General features: G+C 35.9%; 2 protein-coding genes across 2 annotated transcripts in view; both read right to left on the reverse strand.

Annotated features, from left to right (window-relative positions):
- The window catches only part of LOC107554039 (sorting nexin-29-like), a 71,466-nt gene extending 63,378 nt beyond the window's left edge, over window positions 1–8,088 (reverse strand). Inside the window, exon 1 of the mRNA XM_016236402.1 lies at window positions 7,987–8,088. The gene's annotated coding sequence lies outside the window, so the exon portion shown is untranslated. The remainder of the gene's footprint in view (window positions 1–7,986) is intronic.
- Window positions 1–20,303, reverse strand: part of LOC107554010 (sorting nexin-29-like) — a 67,053-nt gene that overhangs the window by 1,546 nt on the left and 45,204 nt on the right. The window lies entirely within an intron of this gene.

The raw sequence follows: 20,303 nt of genomic DNA on the forward strand, positions 1-20,303 counted from the left end.
ATTCCCCAATCCTTTGCATGCAGCTGGTGAAAATCATAAAAAAGTAATTTGAAGGAATGGATGAAAGCAGCAAATTTATTTATAAAGGTTTATATATTTTTTTTTTTTACTTATTACTCCATTTCTACTGAAATTTTTTTTTTATATTCACTTGGCTATCTCCAAAGCTCAAACTTGAATTTGCTTTAGATCATTAGACATGAAGGTGCTCTGGAAGCCTGTCTGAAACCAGGGGGAACCTTCATACATTCATTTGTTTGGTCATTCACTTAAAATAACCAACTCGAAAGACTATTATATTTATATTAGATGTCTGAATAAGAAACCGGTTCTTGGTTCCCAATCCTAAATACCAAATTAAACAAGATGGCTGTGTGAACTATGAAAAACTCGCAGGCAGTATACAATGGTACAGCAGGAGACAGCAAACCCAAATCCAATATTTGTATCATATCCGGTCTATTTAGCCTGGTCAGATTTTGAAGGCACCAAAGATGTATTTACATTCCCCAATCCTTTGCATGCAGCTGGTGAAAATCATAAAAAAGTAATTTGAAGGAATGGATGAAAGCAGCAAATTTATTTATAAAGGTATATAATTTTTTTTTTTTTACTTTTTTTTTTTTATATTCACTTGGCTATCTCCAAAGCTCAAACTTGAATTTGCTTTAGATCATTAGACATGAAGGTGCTCTGGAAGCCTGTCTGAAACCAGGGGGAACCTTCATACATAGTCATTGGCTAACAGCAGCGAGACAGCAAGGCTTCTTTTGGATTCAAATTCAATGCTTTGTGTGTGGGAAGCTTCAAGTCATCCAATGGGTCTTGGGATTACGTGAGACCGAAAAGAAAAAAAAAATCCCAAAACCGGCATGTTATATTACAGGTCTCTGGTCTTCTGAGGTAAAGCTGTTGCTAGCATTTTGGAGCAGGGCTGCTTTCAGAAGCAGGTGCTGCTGACAGCTCGTCTGCATGGCTGTCAGGGAACGAGTGCTGAGCCAGGTGTCCTGAATGAAAAAGATTTGGTCAAAGCAGAACGGGGATGGGGGAGCGTGGCCCGCTGCAGCTCTAATGCCCGTAATTGGATGTGAAACAAGTCTGAGAAGTGAGCTTAGAAGACAGGCTTAGCAAACACAAACAGACTCGAAGTGTCAGAGGGAGAGCGAGGGACTGGGGCGGGTGTAGAGATGGAGGAAGGGGGATAAGTGTGACAGTGAATGTGCTGCTATCACTTTCTTCCCCAGGCAAACACTCGCTGACAGAGGGAGAGTTCGGCCTGGCAAAAGAAGATGCAAACTGATGGGTAAAAATGCAGCGGGATAAAACAAGAATGGAAAAACCAATAGGACAAAGCCAGAATAAAAGAACTTGAGAGTATAAGGAGATTTGAGCTTTAAAATCTGTTGAGAGAATGATCATTATCATCATTTGATACTGGAGTTCATTACACAAAGTACATCAAACCAAGTAAATGGCTACTGAAAATTAAGCTTTGCCATCACAGGAATAAAAGACATTTTAAAATATTATAATTATTATATTAAAATAGAAAAACATTATTTTAAATTGTAATAATATTTCACAATATTATTGTTTTACTGTATTTTTGATTAAATATAGCCTTGGTGAGCGCACCAGACTTCTTTTAAAAACATTAAACAGATCTTACCAACTCCAAACTTTTGATAGTATATTATAGTGCTTATGTATGTATATATATTTAAATAATAATATGGTTAGAACCAAAGACAATTTAAATTACAAGACCAAAGACCAGATACACAATAAAATAAAAATTCAGATGGACAAAAATAATAATGTAGCTCTGGAGTGTGTCAGGAGCTTAAAGTGTAGACATGTTGATTATAATGGAAGCAATTTGGTTTGATCACATCACAATGTCTGATTGCTAGTACTTTACATATATCATGTCTAAATGCCAGCCATGGCACATAGCATCCAAATTTGAACAACAACATTAACACCAGAGCAAAAAAAAGGTCTCCCAGCCTACATTGAGTGAAGTCTGTACTTTAAGTGAAGTCTGCCTAGTGACAGAATCAGATGCATTTACCAGTGCAGAGAACTTTGCCAACAAAACATCAATGTACTATATTATTCCCAATGTGATTTTCATCATATAGTCAATGTCATGACTGACCTACAGTCCCAAATCCAGACGGTATAATGTGAGCAGGTGGTGCTACGAGGTAGGTCACAGCTATGAAGTTCTTGAGTCTGGTCTCCCCCGTGGATGGACACAGGTGGCCACTTAACAGACATAACACCTCCATAGCAATGACCTCCTGGGCCAGTGTCTCTGGACCTACTGCACTCAGCATGGCACAACCTTTAGTTCCACCACCACTCAAGGACGCCACACCACATGGACACATTAATCCCTTTTAATTTGCATTTGAAATAAAAGACCCTGAGAGGCACATCCACCCCTGTCCCACTCTATCCAACCACATGTCAGTACTTAGAACTGGCTAAATGACTATGGACCTTTTTCACAAACTGTGATTATGTTTTTCCATAGTTACCAATGTTGTAAATTTAGAAAACAGTGTTTTATATTTTTATTATTTTTTAATTTAATGTAAATGTATAATACTATGCTTTGTGTTTTCTCAATTTAATGTCAAATGTTTCTAATACAACAGCTGAGGGAATGATGACAAATTTGATATCTTTCTCTCATCTGACCAACATAATCAATCTCTCAATATTTTATCCTCTTTTGGCAAGTCATAGAAAGGCTATTGTGGATTTTATAACAACTTCCGCCTCCGAGAACATTGGAAATGTGAAAAAGGTCCATACAAAGGCAAGGGCTACGATCGGACAGCCATTTCTTTATTACTGCACATTCAGAATAGTATAATTACTGAATTGGTTTCCTCTGATTGAAAAAAAAAAAAAAAAACCTTTTACAAATATATGTAACTATAAGCATTTTTAACTATAATCGCCAAGCCCTAATGACAAATTACTTAATTATTAATGTGCCACACGGTGTTCTAAAATGCCATCATTTTCCATCAATGCCATCAGCTTCCAAAAATAAAACCACAAACAAAGCATGAGTGAGAATCAAATGCATAAAGAATGAGAAAGAGAGAGCGAGCAAGTGAAAAACAAGCAGATCTGCTTGAACCATGTGAGCCAGTGGAACAGTGAAGCGACTTCAATGTAATGGCTTTGACTGCCTGACGTGACACTGGTTGAAATTCACACAGTCCTTTAATCACTAACCACCTGACTGGAGTCATTAGCCTGTACTCACCTGGAGTGGTGAAGCAACTGTAAGAGACCTTCAGGTGTGAAGACCAAAGGTTCAGTAATCATGCTAACCCTGCAGTAATCATACATCACATCCCTATTAAAGACTCAGATCAAAGAGATTTTCAGCAGCTCTCACCATTACTAGGACCTTTCCTGCTCGAAACAGAACAGTTCTTCAGACTTCAAAGGACCTCCAAGAGGTGAGGATCATTGTATTCATCACTGGTTTTCAATTCAAAATTGTTGAGCCATGGAGAAAAAGAACAGTTGAGGCTGGACACTCCAAACACTCTCAATTTTCTTCTTAATGGTTTTCTTGAAGTCGGCATGAAACGAAAGAAGTGACAGATATTTTCTTCCACATTGTGACATACATCTGAGTGTAACAGAATACTTAAAAAGCAAAATCATAGAGCGGTTGGTTCTATATATCAGTTGTTGATTGGATTTTGAGATATAAGCATTGCAAAAATGAATGAGAGCTTGCCATCGACTGTGGAGGGCCGGGGTTTTAGCTTAAATGTAGTAAATGAGAATTTTTTTTTTGTTAAAAATATTTTAAGATTCCTCTTAGTACTTCTTAGTTCCTCTTGCCTTTGTATGGACCTTTTTCACATTTCCAAGGTTCTCTGAAGCGGAAGTCGTTATAGTTGGGTAAATTTCTGGAGAATGGAAACTACAACATGTTATTTTCTTTTCTACTAGTATTATGACGATGTCAAAAACTGATATGGCTGAAAAAAATTACAACCTTAAGCATTTTTAAAAAATTACACTTAATTATGAACTTCTCACAATTTATGCTAAGAACTGTAATTTCTGTCTCAAGACTTCTTGGTAATGAATCCATAGCACTAAAGTTATTAGAGTTATAGGTCACAGCAGGGCCGGAGTGGGACTCATTTTCAGCCCTGGAGTTTCATGCCTTAGACAGGCCCACTTTTTTCTTTTTTTTTTAAATCTATTATTCGCTCGCATATCTCCTACAACTGAGGTTTTTGTTTTTTTGAGCAAGGTGCCACTGTCAGGGGAGTCAAAAGATAATTACATCATTAGGGTTGACAATTAACTTCAGAAATGGAAAATAAGGGCTAATTGTGATTCTTAATCTTTTATTCTTTAAGAAAATAATGTTTATTCTTGTAGAAAATAAGTGTTTATTCTTTAAAGTCCCCCTGTAGTGAAAATCAAGTTTTTTATGTTGTTTATTTGTCTATATGGTGTTTTTAATATGCCTTAAGACAAACCATGAGCCAATCTATTAATCAACACCATTGCTGAGTATTTTCTCCTTAAAACTGTAGTTTCCCAAAGGCTGACCCAGAAATACGGTTTGAAACAGCCCTCGGTTTGCTACGTCACAAACCAATAACCAATCACGTCAAGGGATCGATTCCTATCACTAGCATGCAAAATATACCAACACCAGCACAAAACCAAAAATAAATTAAAGCAAAAAACCCATGAAACTGTGGTTTAATGTGAATTTAGAACCGCTAATTTGCTTTATAACCCGTGGCAACAGTGTAAAAGTAGGTAAATTTTACCATTATAGAATTGTGACTTTACAAGGGTATAGTAATTTATGAGGTGAAAATACTGTGAAATTACAAATGGAATGGAATTTGAAAGCATAACAACTGAAGGTCTATGAAACGTCAGTCAATAAAGCATTTTTTTAAACAATGGCACTTAAAGTTTTGAACTAAAATATTGTTTCAACCACATAGCCTGTGTATGAATAATTAAAAATGCATACTTTTCAATGACAGAACACTTAGAGTGTAGGTTGCTTCTGGTGCTTGGATTAGTACTTCAATATAATGAGGTCCAAGTTTAAGAATAGCCTACACTAGTTTTTTTTTTTTTCAATGTATTTTTTTCTCTTTCTATTTAACAGCATTAACTTACAATGAAATATGTTTTTGTTCAGGTAGACTGAATGTTTTCCTGCCTTGCTAAATGTTGGGCTCATGATCAATAAGTTGCATTCGCCCAAACTGATTTTGTAAAATTTGTTATTATTATGGTCTGGTGAAATTAATAATATGGGCTGTGAGAAAATAACAAATAAAAAGAGTAGGGCTGCTATGAGTGCAGGCAGCATATTTCAACCCAGTAGCATGACAACACACCGGCCCTCGCGGCCAAAAAACAGACCGGCCCACTGGGAATTCTCCCAGTGCTCCCGATTAGCCAATCCGGGCCTGGGTCACAGTACTAAAGAATTTTGCTTTCGCTGTTCAAGTCAATGGGAACCTAAACTGTTTGGTTAGCAACATTTTTCTCTTTTTGTGTTCAGCAGAAGAAAGAAATGCATACAGGTTTGGAACGACATGAGGGTAAATGATGACATTTTTGTGTGGACTATGCTTTTAATTTGTCAGAGTTTGCCTCTATTGTGCTTTGTCTACAAATGTATAGTGGCTTTCTTTTCTTAGGGCCCATTTCTAGAGAGTTCATGAGCGTCTTTCTTCCTGATCTTGGAAATACAGGATATAGGCCAGCTTGTTTTTCTAAAAACCTTTCAAACATCTCAGTCCAACAAATTCAATGCATTGTTTGTCCCTGTTCTATGCCAAAGCTGAGAAATATCCCCTTATCCTGAAGCTTAAATTGCAATTTGATGTAATCGCTCTCATTTTAGCAGGCTTACTTGCACTACTATAAATTAAACTTTAAGAAGAACTCATCAACCTTGCAAAGTTGGTTATTCGTATGTAAACGATAATATAGTAACAGATCATTATTAAACGCATTTATACTTCGTATTAGAAATGTTTTTAGGAACTTGCTTGCATGTATGTCAAACTACCTCCTGCAGTACGTTTCATTTTTTTCCACAGTCCATCTGAGGTCACAGCGCAAGAGCTCCCAGCAAAACAGGCACCCTGAACACTTTCTGTGCCTGAAGTCCCACAGGGCCATTAACTGGTGTGTGATAGTACTACAACAGCTTCCAAGACAGAGGAAGGGTATTCCACAGTGATAATTTGAAGGAAGACTGGGAGAGGAAGTGTGTGGGTCGCAAAGAGAGAGAGAGAGAGAGAGAGAGAGAAAGAAAAGACGCAAGGCTCCTTTTGTGTTACTTCAAAGGAATTATGGCATCCTCAAATCATCTGATGCATTTAAGATGATGTAAGTACACACTTACAGTGCTTCTGGCACACGTGAAACATACCAGTACACTCGACTGTACGCTCACAGCAGAAACAGATAGTGAAATCAGTCATTTAAACAGCCTTATAGATGTACATGTAGGTCTTTACAGTATATCACTTCATGCAATAACTCACAACTGCAGTTAAGATCCCATTGCTTTTACTTTGTGTAGCAGCAGAACTTATGAATGAAAATATTAATTTAGCCACATAAATACACCACAAATGTAATAAAACTTCCATGTGGTCTATATTCACTGCTGCTCTTGTGGAAACTGAATATGCTAAATTTGTCACCAGAGAAAAAGTGCAACTCCGTTACATATCTGGGCAGAAGCAAAAAGGGATGCCTGCTTGCCAACCAAAATTAATTAAAGCATTCAGAGCTCTGTATGTAAATTTAAAACTATAAGGAGGCAGCCCTGACACCCATTTTTGAAAAACCCTACTGAGGCAGACGGCTAAGCAAAAGAGCCCATAAATAAATGACATGCTCAAAAATACACACTACTGTAAATACATAAATAAGTTAAAAGATACTGCCCAAAAACATAAGCAGAATATGAAGTTATTACAGCATAGAGAACTACATGTGAATTATTCCTACATCCTCCATTATATATTGTCCAGCCACTTCTGTAGATGTTGGACAAGTCAATATGAGCTCACTGCACATTTACACCAATACAAGATGTCTTTCAAAATGTCAGTCCCTTTCAAAATTAACCTAGACAGCATATAAAGTATGTAATGTTGAATCTACACATTTCACCTTTAATAGAAATCCCACACAAAATGCTGCAAGAAATCTAAATCTAGTTATCACTGACGTTGTTATTTTTTTTCCGTTTTAACGGTTCAATTAAACGTTATTAATCAAAAGCATGTCTAATTAAGTGAAATCATGTAACTTACACAATTTAAGTATTATCATTAGATTAAGTAATATAGTTCTGTCACAGTTTCTTCAAGTTAAACCAAACTTTTTATTTTGACGGGTTGCTGTGAAGACGTTTAAGTTTCTTTTTGTAAAAACGATTTTGTATAACGAAAATTTTCTCAAAATGGTAAAATGCTCATAAATGACTCTCGGAGCAGCTCTGGAGATTATGTTCATGTACTCATATACTGAAGCGGCAAAGGCTGAATACACTGCGAGCGTCATGTGCACTTCAGTATGCGTGTAGTAAATTAAACCGTGTGTCTGCACCATTCATTCACATAGAGAGATGCAGAACATGCAAGATTCATATTAAAATAGTATATGTGCAGCTTAATATTCACAGACATTAGTCCATATCGCATTTTCATTTAAGTGTACTGACCTACTTTTGATTTATTCATCCAAATTTTGGCAAATGTGACATTCCGCGTTATACAGTAATTTCCATTTTTATGGCATGATTCCGTGATTCCGTCCGCGTTTTCCATAATGCGGAAATCATAGGGCCCTATAAATGTTGGTTTACATGACATGACATTGAGGTTACAGAAGGAAAGGGCAAGTGCTGCTTGCTTTGGTAGCTCCAGTACTCACCTCAATGAGTTTACGCTCATAGCTGGCAGCCAGTTCCTCTATATCAGCCACAGACCGGTTTTGCGGGGCTGGAGGGGGACCGTCACAATTCCTTTGAACGGTTAATGCTGGGAAAAAATGTAACAATCATTAGGAAGTGCAATCAAATGAAAACAATATAAACAATAAATAAAATAAAACATCTAAATATAACACAAAGATTTAAAATAAGGTAATTGTCTAAATGCTAAAATACTTTCTCCCACCCCAGTTTATTGTGCACAGTCAAACAAAAAGAGTGTAAATGTCATGACACTTTCAGCTTTCAGTTCCAGCACAACCAATGCATGATGGGGCGTGTTTGATGAACATAGAAGACGAGGAGCAGAAGTGCAGTATAAGATGTCTGGAAACAATTATTTTTGCATTCTGAAATTTGGTTGTACTAAAAGTGGAGAAATGACACACTTCAGCTTTAAGGCAAATTAGATTCAGAAATTTTATTTATATGATTATGTCTTGTAAATAGAGATGCACCGATTGCAATTTTCTTGGCCGATTCCGATTTCCGATTTTTTTGGAAGTGTGACCTGCCGATACCGATTTTTGCCGATGCCGATACTGATTTTCTTTCTAAGAACTATAATTGACAGCATATACAAACAAAAACCTATGCAAATTTCAATGCAAAATTATTTACATAATAAAAGAAATTAAACATTACAATTCCCCCAATCTGGACTAAGCTACAGATTTTCTCTCACTTAAACAACTCTCAAAATAAAGTGCTCTGTGACTGGAAAGAGGAAGAAATAGTTAACTTAAAATGAGTTGCTGTATGTAACAAAACAGATGTCATTTCCCACTAGGTTTATAAATGGTCATTTTTCCCCTAACCTTATTAAATGTGTAATCTTTCACATCAAATTCTTACTTTGTTTCCATTAATTCAGTTAGAATAATAAGAAAATGTAGAGTTGTTACCATTCAAATGAAATTAGTATTAACAAACTCTATCTTACCACTGCTGAGGAAACAGAAGCTGCATCTGAAGTGGCATTAGATGCATTTACACAGACAGTTTGATGAAGCTGAGGTGCCATAAATGCATTTACACTCCAAAATTTCAAATGCATAAATAATTTTATAAGATTAAAGGCACAATATGTAAGATTTTTTTATTAAAATATCCAAAAACCACTAGAACAGTGTTATATATTTTGCTGACTTGTGTACTTACATTATCCCAAATGTTTCGAAGAATGTTTAAATCCAGAGAAATAAGCAATTTTAACTAGTGACACAGACCGTGTCTATAGTGTCATTGTGTTGCCTGCTAATGACGTCATACACCCTCAATTTCCTCGGTTTTGTTTTGTAGAAAACATGGAAACACCAAAGACGCTTTAATATGTTATGTGTTTTTTTTAGACAGGTGACAAACGCACAGAGTAGCATTATAACAGAACTTTCAAATGTATCTAGAATGACAAAACAGCACTGCTTTACCCCACATACTCACGACCGGAAGGAGCGGAACCGGTCGACTGTGGCATAATAAAAGCTCCGCTGCTTTCGAGCCATGTGTCACGCTCGTTCAGCGGCCTCGTTTCAGCCTCACCCTGCTTCTTACTACAACGTTAGTAAATCATTAGCTCATAAACATGATATCTGCCCGAGTCCCGTTGGATTGCATCAGCTGTGAGGATGAAGACGACAACTCCCATAATTCCACACTCCGTCACGGCGTCATCAAACTACGCCTTTTTTTCTTTGTTTGTTTTGAATACGCGCCCTCTAGGGGCAAAAATTTACATATTGTGCCTTTAATGTTTTACATATTTTTTTAAACATACAAATAAATATTGAAAAAATGCAATGATACTTTTAAATATGACTAAACCCCCAGTAGGTGGCGGCAAATGTCTGTTTTAATGAGTGAGTTATTTATTCATTCATTCAACCAACTCATTCAAACGGCTGATTCATTCAGAAACGAGGCAAGTGACTGTCCTTATGAATGGGCCACTAAATCATTGACTCACTCGATTCATTCAAAAACGTGGATTCATTCAGTAATGAAACACCACTGTGTGTTGCTCGGAGACACAAAACAGTCCTGCTGTGGCTTTGATCGGAACTATTTTTGTCAGCAAATTGAGCAAAAACAATCAATATTTAAAGTCACTTCAATATATTTAAAGTCACTTAATTTTAACTTCTTTTTTACTGAAATACTATTGTATAAAATCAGTGTCACATTGCAATCATGTTAATATTGATATTCGGGAAAACATCATGGCCGTATAATGTTGCTTACCTAAATCATATTTTGTAAATATCTTTTTTTTTCTAACGCAGTATGCATCTATACATTTCTGTGAGTTACTTTGTGTGTGCAGTCTCTCTCACACACTCACTCAGGCTGTGCACGTCTCATCTGGCACGACATAAATACATTATCAGTCGCCGTTTACACTGAATGCAATTAAAATTAGAATCATTCTCGCGCGAAACAACACGTTTACACTCGACTGTGAGTGTGTGCGTGGCTGTGACGTCATTGCCGGTGTACCGATGAAACATGCTACCTATCAGATTGTGCTAACAAAAATATATTTACATTATTTTAAGGGAAAGTTTAGGGTAGGGGTAGGTATGGAAATTTTAAAAAGCCTCAAACCACATGAATAAGATGCTGGTAGCACAATCTGATAGGTAGCATTTTTCGCTATCGATTTGTGCTACCTAGGTAAATTAAAAAGATAGGTAGCACTAGAGCTGTGCAAAAAATCGAATGCGATTTTCATGTGCATCTCATCAGTAAAGCCGCTCCTGTGATTAGAAGTAAATCTCCAGCACGTGCGTTCAGATGGAGCGGCATTTACTACACAGAGCCAAAGTTCACTGACAAGCTACACAAAATCGCGTTCAAAATCACAGGCGATTCATTGCCGATTTTGAAGGCGATTTTGTCAGAACACCGGCAATAAAAGGATCGGCTCGGAATCAGCAAGACGTGAGACTGACCGGCCGGTCAACGATCCGGGCCAATCCGGACAAATTGGCCAATTTCGATCACTGTCTGGCCAATCGGTGCATCTCTCTACTTGTAAAAGTTTGGGAAAAACAATCAAATTTGAGATGCTTGTTGTTCACACCAGCAAACTTGGGCTTCCTCCAGTGCTGCAGAGCTATAGACTTTAAATCCGGTGTAATCTAGTTTCAGTTGAGCTGCCTGTGACGGCTAAGATCTGCTGAGTTCATAAGCAGCAGAACAGAATCTTTTACCAATTGAAAACTCAATTAAAATCTGCAACTTTTCACAGCACAAATGTTGCTTTAGGCACCACAGGACAGCAGAGAGGAAAGCAATAAGAACATAAACGCAACCTGGACCTGGCCGACTTTCAACTGAACAGCTGTTAGACTCTCTTATTTCGTAATTCAAATTCTCAAAGGAGAAAGAAAATTCAGATATTTCCAGGGCAGAAACAAAATTACATGAAAAAAGTTTTTTTTTTTTTTTTGTGAAAAGCCAAAAGATGTTTTTGACCAATAGAGAATGTAAAAGTCACAAATTGACTGTCACTGGTGTTCTTAGTCGGGGCAGAAGCAATTTTGCATGCTAAAAGCCTAGTGTCACCACATCTTAACACCAACTTGCTGATAAAGTGTGACTGGATCATCAGAATGGTGGAAATACACACACAAAGGGATCAGAGGGCACGAATCTGCTGGGGTAAAAATGATGGCGACGAGGAGGTGGTGCTCAGCTGAAAAGTTTGTCATAAAGCCGTGAATAAGTCTATGGAGTACAAGTCAACAATCCTGAACAGTATCAGCTCACCCGCACACAGCCGCCTGCCACTTCAGCACTGAATCTTATCAGTGCTCTGCCAATAGTCTATGCATCCCACTAACTCACACACCACTACTGTCAGCAAGAGTGGACTGCACTCAAATTAGAGCTCAACCTTGATTTCAGTCCACCACAGTCATGCAAGGATGTATTAATAATAAATACATTTATATATAATTGTTGTGTGTGAAGTTTATCACACTGTGGGAAATAGGGTATCTATACACAAGAGTTTAGCTGTGTCAGAGTTTTAAAAAAAAATATTTAGACATACCACAGCAGTTTTACATCATATATGGGGGCCAAAATGTGACATTCAATAATCAATTGAGTAATTAAGAAAAAAATCAACTGAGAAATAAATAAATGAACTGAAGAACTGATACATCATTTCAATGATTAATTTTAAAAAGTGGATACATTTATCCACACTAGACTTTGATTGTACAATCAAAACAATAAAAATGAATCAAAACAATAAATAAAAATGCAAAACAATAAGTTTAACCATTACTAATAGAAATCATAATAAAAATTTTAAATGGTTTTAATTTTTTACCATAAAGTGACTTATAAATGGATTATTTATTTATTTAGATTCTCAAACTCTCTATTAACGATTTCATTACAAGGCAGCAATCTACTGTCAATCACTGCACTGATGTAATACAAGCTGACATTTGTTGAGACCATTTCATGTGTAAGGCTTAAAAAACAATTTGGGTCTTCATGATCATAAAAAAGGTTATACAATTTGTAAAAGGCAACAGCAGATGAGATCTGTGTGTCTAAGTAAGGGTAATTTATGTTAAAGCAAAAGTTATATTTATATTTTTTAATCCTATTTCTGTCAAAAAAGTTCTTCGAGAGCTTTCATCTCAAGAAACCGGGAAGAAAAAAATTAAGTCTTACAAGTCTACTATGCGAGTGAATGAACGTAGGTTTGACAGACATATGCAAAATTAGTGCCTGTTTACGTGCTGAAGAAAAAAAAGAAAGAAAAAAAATGAAGAGCGTTAATGAGAGTGTTGATGAAAGTAATCTCCATTCATTTTCCCATCATGCAGCAGTTGCTTCCTGAGAGACAGCTTGAGATAACAACAGCATATCATTCCATCAGCGAGCGATCTCTACTAAGTGCAGGACGCAGTCAATTTGACGCCCAGACGTGAAATTGCATACAGAACACCCATCGCACCTTAGAGGGCACACGCAAAGGGTTCTGAAGAGCAAGCTTGCTTATAATCTTCCAACTTACACATCTGAACTTCTCATTCCTCCATCAACATCTGACCTAAATCAGCCTTGAGAAATTAGCCAACAATAGGTGATTTAAAAGACAGAGGAGGCACAGACTGAGTTGTTCTGCTTTTCACTTTGATGTAGGGACCTCAATGATTTCATCCTGTGCATGTTTCAGTAAAGGTACTCTACTGGGTTCATCTTTTTTGTGCAGTTTTGAGTTTGTCGTGGCCATTGTTATCATTTTTCCCCCTGTACTTCACTATTTTTATATCACAAAATAAAATCCTTGAGGCAATTTCTAAATCTAAATATGACGCAAACTGCTGTATCACTAGGTGCTTTTTCTGCATCAAAGAAAGGGCATTTGCTGTGTAATCAGGCCTTTGAATAAAGAGCAGGCATCTGAAATTTATAATACATCAATGAATGAGTAAACAATGATAAAACTAATGTCACATATCTTTATACAGAAAGTGATAAGCAAGACTAACAGGAAAGAGGTCGGAGATGGTTCTCTGGCACGTGCTGAAAAACTATATGTGTGTGTGTGTGTGTTTGTGTGTGTATATATATATATATATATATACACACATAGCTTAGCTGTGATTCGGCAGTAGGCAAATTCATTTATATCAAATATTTATATCCAACATTTAAATTTTTGATTAAAATTTTAATTTAAGAAATTAAGAGAGAGATTACTAGGTAACATGGTAATGCTATGCCTTACAATTTTTCATAAGGAGATGAAAAGCAGCCAGTGTTTGATCAAGGAATCCCTTTTTTTAGCAATACGTTTAAAATAACCAGGCCTGATTTAGCTTGTAATCTGCCAATGGCTTTCTTGCAAGAATCCTCGTGCTTTTCTGGATCGGTAAGAGGAAAATATGCAATGAATGAAACAAAAATAACCTTTTTTTGTAAAAAAATCAAACAAATTGATGCATTTACAAATTGATCTTTGAGAAAGCTCAATCATTTGCATAAACATGACCATCTATATATCTCAGAGTCGGCATGTCTAATGAAGTACATAATACAGAACAGACTTCAGTTTTGTTATTCTAAAGTGTACAGCACCAGTAAAAATCTTCTAAAACATTAGGAAGAGGACTACATTATATCACCCTCGATTTCCCACTTGACTTCACATATAGCTGTACTGTTCCTTAATATAAATGTAAAAGTGTATACTTAATCTGTGTGGGTTAGAAATAAAATCCTCATTATTCACATTAAGATCAAAGCGATTAGCTTAAGAAACTTGACCTGATAACGTCGTCTGAACTGAAAACATGGAACCAGCCTTGTTGTGGCTCATTAATTGTGAAATTCTGAAAACATCACAGGCTAGAAGCCATAATGAGGATTCAAATCATCCTCCCCTACCCTTCAGTGGCCTTAATATAACCCATGAATGACACATTCATTCATGGCCAGTTATTAGAGTCGCCACAAACGCTGTCTCACCTTCAAAGTAGACTCGAGGTAGACAGAGTGGCCCTAAACCAGTGCTTTTGGGTCATTTAGCTCATCCTGTGTAGCTTAAGTGAGAGGGCTGGTGGGGATGCTTGTTTTTATTAGTGGAAAGCTACATTACTGGACACTCAACGATCTAGTTCCAGTCAGTATAACTGACTGCCATTTCTAAAAGTCAATCTAATTGCTTTTTTGTTATTGTGTTAATAGTCCTGACAGCGGTAAAGGGAAATCCCTCTCCCCATGAGAGGTTCCAGAGCCTACAGACGGTTAATTTGCCTCTTCACCATAATTAAATGCACCGTGGCTGATAAACTGAGATGACTAATGACAAATGTTAAAGTAGGTCAAATCAATTATTTCAGCATCCAGCCACCAAAAAAAAACAAAAAACAAAGGGGAAAAAGCAGCATTCAAGCAGTCTCAAGAGGCAACATTAGACAAGTTCTTCAATGTGGTGGGTGAGTCCTACACAACGCCCGAATACTAATCATGGCATCATGCCTGGATAGTTTTTTTGTTTACATCTGTCAGCCCCAATGACTGCTGAGAAAAAGAGAATGTGGGAATATACTATGATTCTTCCAAGAGACATTCCCATCATGGTTTGGTTATAATACAGTGATAATGTATAAAATGATTGAATTGAGAATATTCTCTGGAAATTTTTTTTAAAAGGATGCTGTGTGGGTATTCAGCACAACATTCAATTCAATTCAATTCAAGTTTATTTGTATAGCGCTTTTCACGATGCAAATCATTGCAAAGCAGCTTTACAGAAAATTAAAGTTTCTACATCATTTAGTAATAGCTTATCAGTGGTGACTATCTCAAGTTGATGTCCATATGGCAGAAATGTACGATAAAAATCAAGCAGTTAGTTAATGACATGTAATCAAACAGACAGTGAACACTATTAACAGCAATGATTATATGTTGCAATCAAACTTATAGCAAAATTTGGTCGTTTTGTATGTTGTCATATATCACAACATCACCCTTGTTTGTTGCTCAATTTTATACAATACGGGCTAAAAAATTTAAATTTAATTTTCATTCTTGGCTTATAGGGTTAAAAAGAACTTTGAAAGACCTGAGCAGAAGTATACTGTAAGCGAACGCCTCGAGGTCGTCCATGCTGCTGGGACATACATTTAGTTGAATATTTAAATATGTGATGTGCACTTTCCTCTCAAAAATAAAATAAACTATAAAGCTGGCTTTAGCAAGCTTGTTCAAACTCCTGAACAGTAATTAAATGTCCAGTAATTAAATTTGTTTTGGCTTGATTTTGTTCAAAATTAAGTTAAAACAATTTGATTCATTATTTTTGCTAGAAGTTTATCGGGACATTAAATAACAATCCAGGCTCACTGGAATATACATCACTAGCTGGATTTCCATCCAAATTTGCGAATTTCATTTATGTGCAAAATTGGAATATCACATAAAACATTTGCGAGTCAAAGAGAACAAATTATCACTTCCTAATAAATAGACACTAAATATCACTAAGAAAAGTAGGAGAAGACACTGAATATAATAATTTTCATTGCTTGCGCCTCAGAGCGAGCACATGAAACACAATACATGCAGTCGGACATACATTTAGTTGAATATTTAAATATGTGATGTGCACTTTCCTCTCAAAAATAAAATAAACTATAAAGCTGGCTTTAGCAAGCTTGTTCAAACTCCTGAACAGTAATTAAATGTCCAGTAATTAAATTAGTTTTGGCTTGATTTTGTTCAAAATTAAGTTAAAACAATTTGATTCATTATTTTTGCTTGAAGTTTATCGGGACCTTAAATAACAATCCAGGCTCATTGGAATATACATCACTAGCTGGATTTCCATCCAAATTTGCGAATTTCATTTATGTGCAAAATTGGAATATCACATAAAACATTTGTGAGTCAAAGAGAACAAATTATCACTTCCTAATAAATAGACACTAAATATCACTAAGAAAAGTAGGAGAAGACACTGAATATAATAATTTTCATTGCTTGCGCCTCAGAGCGAGCACATGAAACACAATACATGCAGTCATTGCTTTCAGAGGTGGATGCCTGCGGTTTGGGAACGCAGTCGTATAAGACGGTTGTGGGAGGCAATTATACAGAAATACTTTGACGACTTTGCTCAGGCATTTCAGAATGACCATAACAACATTTCAGATGCTGTGCAACGAGATCGGTCCACTGGTTAGTTAAGTTTTGCCGTCAAATAGCACAAAGTCACATGACTTATTTGATGCACATGGAGGAATTTATTAGACAAATGCTTTTCCATCTCCCATTATTTGCATTAACCCTTTTTCGCACAAGTCAAAATCCACCTCGAGCGAGCGTAAAAACTATTTTACGAATTAAAGTATTTTTTCCCCCGAAATTTCCATCACTCGTTTCTGATGCAATACTTCAAAATGTGCATAAAAACATGGTGATGGAAACATAGCTAGTGTAGCGGCATTTTTGCTAAATAATATTACATTGCTTCTTGTGCATTTTGCAACACTTTCAAAGTAAAATGTCCAGTGAGTGTCCCTAAAACTGCATTCAGTTTTATCCAAAACAAGATTAATGTGAATATGGCAATGTTTTATTACGTTGATTGTTGTACATATTGAATGCGTTTCCATCTCCCATTATTTGCATTAACCCTTTTTCGCACAAGTCAAAATCCACCTCGAGCGAGCGTAAAAACTATTTTACGAATAAAAGTATTTTCCCCCCGAAATTTCCATCACTCGTTTCTGATGCAATACTTCAAAATGCGCATAAAAACATGGTGATGGAAACATAGCTAGTGTAGCGGCATTTTTGCTAAATAATATTACATTGCTTCTTGTGCATTTTGCAACACTTTCAAAGTAAAATGTCCAGTGAGTGTCCCTAAAACTGCATTCAGTTTTATCCAAAACAAGATTAATGTGAATATGGCAATGTTTTATTACGTTGATTGTTGTACATATTGCGCCAGTTCAGAAATCAACGAGTGGTGCTAAAAATGTTCAACAACATTTGAAAATAATGTACCACCTACACTAAACCTAAAAACATAAAAACGCATTTGCTGAAGCAACCATATTGCAAGTGTACCAGATGAGCTACCGAGCAAGTTTCCTGCATTAGTAAAGCTATACATATGAAGCTGGTAATGTGATGTAGACATGAAAATATATTAGGTTATAAACCATGTATTAAGGTAAAAACATTTTGAGGTCATAGAATAGCATGTGCAAGGGACCACACAAAATAAAATAAATGTGACCTGTGCTGGCAAAATGAGTTGCAATGAGCAAATAAAAAAAAATGTAGTTCTTTTTTTCTTCACAATCTCCATTAAAACCCTTCAAAATGGTGTATGATTTGTTGGAATCGACCAAAAAAAACGATATTTGAAGTTGAAGTTGACGTCTCAAAGTCAATTTTGAGAAAAATCGAGTTTAAGTTTTCTGAAGGTTCCAAAGCAAAATCACCTAGCAATGTTGCATCTTTTCCTCCACTTCTTTTCTTAATAATAATTACTATATTAATAATCACAATATAGCTTTTATATTTTATCTTTATTATTTAAAATTAGAAATTAACTGTTTTTAAGATGCAAATAAACAGTAACAAATATAATATAATAATCAAACAAATTAATTAGTGCATAACTTTTTTCATCTTACATCTAAACAGAAGCATTCAAGTAAGAAAAACAATTAGGCTAATCAAATGTCATGTAATGAAATGTATTCATTACAAATAAACTGATTATTAAAACTACAATAGCAGTTCGAGTGATTCCCTCTTTTCTTTTATTGTTAGATTAACATTAATGAGACAGACGGTCTATATATTAAGACCTACTGTAATGCACGGATCCAATATAACATTACACATCAGATGTTTTTCCCCAACAGTTAACCAAATGTTCACTTATTGTTCGTCTTTATTCACACACTTCGGATGTGTCAGTCAGTTCGAGCGTTTTGTTTACATCAGCATGGGATTGAACATCACATTTCACTGGTTAAGACTCATGCCATTGAGAATTTGCTATGACAAAGCTGGAACCAAAAATGACAATTTTCACTTTTTTTTTTTGCCTGTAGCTCAAAATTAGCTCATTTTGCCAGCACAGGTCACAGGTATTTATTAATCAATCAATTAATTAATCTGCACCAATAATCATAATTTGTGTTGAAAGGAATAAAAGGTGTTCCTTTAGTGTTAATTTCAGCTGGAAACTGGATTAAGTTGTGTGCATATACATTTAAGGAGTTTTGCAGAAATTAAGGAAGAGGCATATATTTTACATATTAAATATAAAAACTAACTACATATAATATCAAAACATTTATATAACTACATAACTATACAATTTAAAAAAGCCCAAACAAAAAAGAAAAATAATTCAAATGTACTATTTTCAGTCAACTATTTACACTCTGTTTGGTACTGGGAATGATAAATAACATACAGAAAATTATATTAGGGCCTTTTTATTAGATTAAAAAGTTAATCAAAGAAACAATCAACAAAGGTAATTATCAATATAATCATCACCAATAAATAATTAATAATAATAATTTGAGGAAATAATCATTTATTTTTTCCTCAAAAACTGCTGATTTATTTGGAGAACATGCAGAGAATCTTGAGTATTCTGGAATCAAAACATGAATCATGGTTCATTAACTTACAAATATTCATAATATTATAAATATATTATTAAGGAATATCAACAAATTCCCAGCTTCTGTTAATAAAAAAAGCTTGAAAACAAGCAACACTGACATAATTACAGCAGAAATACCAAAGGAAATATCTTTGGACAATAGGAGGCCTTTGAGTCAAAAAGTTTGAGAACTGCAGCACCACACCAATCATTGCAGCCCTAAATAATAAAATGCAGAGAACTGAGCCAAAGTTTGCATTTGATTAGTATATTAATCACTTCCTTTAATCATTCAAAAATGGCAAGTGGGGTGTGCATAAAGCCCTGATATCCCCATCTGTTCATAAAAAGACAGGAGGTTGGGTGTCTGTGACGTGGCCGCACGCAAAAGTCCTCTCCTGCCCCCCGCTACTCTTCTTTTCAAATTGCTGATAAGAGAAAGCTTTTCATTTCATATCAAATGAGATGTGCTCTGTTCCTGATAGAGAGGGAATTAAAAACCAAGCGGCGGGAGGGCAAAATAGAAGAATCGCCATCTCTGCATGCCATTAGCAAGTGTAATTTAGACATTTCCTATTTTGAGGTTTGGGAAAGGGTGCAGAGGAGGCCATATCTTGGTTGGCAGAGGGGCCCAGTGCTAGTCTGATGCTATCATGCTCTATTATGAGAGCTAGCTGCCTGACACTGGCTACGATACTCCTCACACCCCTGCATTCATCAGCAGGGACAGAGAGCACGTTCCTCTGGAGGCAGCTGAAATGAATCGCGCTGGCGAGGCCATCAGTACGCCACCTCTGACCCACAGTAATATATGATGAGCAGAGGAGAGCTCCATCTCAGTCCCCAGGGGATTCAGAGGCGGCTGGCAACAGGTTATGAGATACGAATTAATCTCAACTCACATGCATCCAAAACAGCTGTACACACTGGACACAGCACAGACTAGAGGAATTTACAACATGGGCTAATCGATTACTGTGATTAAAACAAATTAAAATAACTTTTTTATATATATATATATATATATATATAATATTTAAAACATAATTTATTCTTGTGATGGCAAAGCTGAATTTTCAG

This window comes from Sinocyclocheilus grahami, unplaced genomic scaffold (genome assembly GCF_001515645.1).
Source record: "Sinocyclocheilus grahami isolate Dianchi unplaced genomic scaffold, SAMN03320097.WGS_v1.1 scaffold490.1, whole genome shotgun sequence".
Lineage (NCBI taxonomy): Eukaryota > Metazoa > Chordata > Actinopteri > Cypriniformes > Cyprinidae > Sinocyclocheilus > Sinocyclocheilus grahami.